Source organism: Lactuca saligna, chromosome 9 (genome assembly GCF_052625555.1).
Source record: "Lactuca saligna cultivar CGN05327 chromosome 9, ASM5262555v1, whole genome shotgun sequence".
Classification (NCBI taxonomy): Eukaryota; Viridiplantae; Streptophyta; class Magnoliopsida; order Asterales; family Asteraceae; genus Lactuca; species Lactuca saligna.
In genome coordinates, this window is record NC_136425.1 from 79,283,344 (window position 1) to 79,285,523 (window position 2,180).

Genomic DNA, 2,180 nt, shown 5'->3' on the forward strand with positions numbered 1-2,180 from the left:
ATTGCTCCGAGTCATTGTCGGAATATGTTTAGTGATCCGGATTACTATGGGTGTAGCAGGGTTGGTCACGTTTTCAGGGATTGCCCACCGGGGGGAAGCCCGTTATAGTTGTTGCGATCAGAAGGGAAACAAGGAGGCCGAACGTTGTAGAATTAGAGAGGAGTGGTGACTACATCATGCTAGTGAGTTGTGCTTCCATCGTCTAATCTCCTCCTGAGACTTTTGAGCCTCCTAAGATACTGCCGTAAGCCGCATCCAGAAGATTAATATGTGGAAATGGCAAGTACACACTGTGCACAACGATCTTGACGTTGTGGATGACGTCTGACACCTTAATCCTCACATAGTTCATCCTCATCAGCATCGAGGTCAAACCTCCACCGACACCATAGGTTGTGATAAGCAGCGGTTTTCCTCGTTCCAATGTCGGCGGATCAATCCCCACCGAAAGCTTCTCCAGATCCGTGATCGACAAGAAATGGTTTAGCACAATGCGGAAGGATATGATATAAGAGTGAGAACCAGAGAAGATCGAAAGGTCTTTAACAGCAAAGATCATCATATTGTATTGTTAAGAGTCACAAGCTCGATGTACCTCACCTTCATAGCGAGGGCTAGGATGCTGAAGCTATTGTTAGGGAGCCAGAGCATGGTATCTCTAAGTATCAGGATCATGATAGCGGGCTGCACTGAGCTGGAAGTCTGGATATGTTAACCAGAATGATGATGTGGATGGAACGGGAACGAGAGCAAGGTCATCCTCTCCACGTTGCAAGAAAATGGAGGGAGCGGAGAGATGAAACCTTGGAAGCCATGAATAACCACTAAGTCGTTGTTGAAGAGATCAGGTTGCGTGATCTCCACCCCTCCGATAAAGACCTTACCAGTAGCAGTTGTGCTGGTCTTTCTATTGACCGAATCAGAGGTGAGGGTGATGCAACGTCTTGGACTCAAGGTCTTTCCTGCCTATCGGGCAAGGGATGAGAGTAGTGTTATTTAGTTTGATGAGGGTAGCTGCCTATTGTAGGAGTTCCTGACCTGAATGGACACCAATAAGCATCTACTGAATGTAAACAAAGTAAAGGGGATGGAATTAACTCAATAGAATTAGGTATTGAATATGACTTCTGAAGTGACTAAAGGAAGTTAAAGATTGATTCAATATAGATCCCTATAGACAACTAATGGTAGGGGCCCCATCGCCCATCGTGAACTATGTTTATTGCTTGGGCAATGAAAAACCTTGTCTCTTTTGAAGGAAGACCTATGCACTTTCCCTTTGGCGGGCCTATAATCGCGAGTGAATCCTTTGTGCCCAGAAACTACTACTTCACCTAATCAGCAACCCTGGGATTCCTAGTGAAAACTACACCTTCATCTTGATCAAAGGTGGGTTCCTAGATCGCTTGAAGCTTCCTATTTGCCTTTCGGGGGGTCCCCTGTTGATACATGGGGTAATTATATGCGCCATTGTATAGTAAAAAAATAAATTGAAAATTATTACAGTAGCAAGAAGAGCTTATGGACAAAAAATGAGGATTCTGGCGGCTTTTGGCACTTATGATCAGTGTTCTCAAGAGCGAGACGGTTCAATGTCTTATAATGTTCAAGTAGTATTGTTGTCAGAAGGATTTTTTTTAGGAAGTCGGGCACCTTCCGAACATCCCTGAAGGATAGAACAACATGATGAAGAAGGCGGAGAAGGTATGGAGGAAAATTTTGAAAGAGAACAAGGAGATCCCTGAAAAGGGGGAGAAAATGAAGTAGTAGAAATGTTTAATAGGGGACAACCCGCTCTTTACTTTTCAGGGAGGCTGCCCCTCCTTTCTTACCTATCCTGGACCCCTTCATGAGTCCTCCTGGTTTGGAAGCTTAGTGAGAGCTCTTACCTCATGGTAGCTTTGGGAGCTGCATGCTAGCATTTATTGAGGGAGTTGGAAAGAGCATTTGCGGTTGAATTGGAATCAATTTTGGATGAATCTAAGGGGGTGCTTTACTCTAAGGAAAGGATACCGTCTTGTAGTTGCGAAGTTGTCTAGGATGAACCTTTTCCTTCTTTCCAAGGGCGCTCAAGGAGTCTATCAAGGCATAAATCGATATATGAAGTCGGGAACTTACCAATCATAACAAATAGCCTCAAGTTGCTTATTTCCTGAGAGTTTCAGTTTTTGTTCGGTTAG

The 2,180-nt window shown here is 44.3% G+C and overlaps 1 pseudogene; it reads right to left on the reverse strand.

The window, feature by feature from the left end:
* Positions 1-202: 202 nt before the first annotated feature.
* On the reverse strand, positions 203-1,894 carry LOC145016515 (uncharacterized; annotated as a pseudogene).
* Between the last annotated feature and the right edge of the window lie 286 nt (positions 1,895-2,180).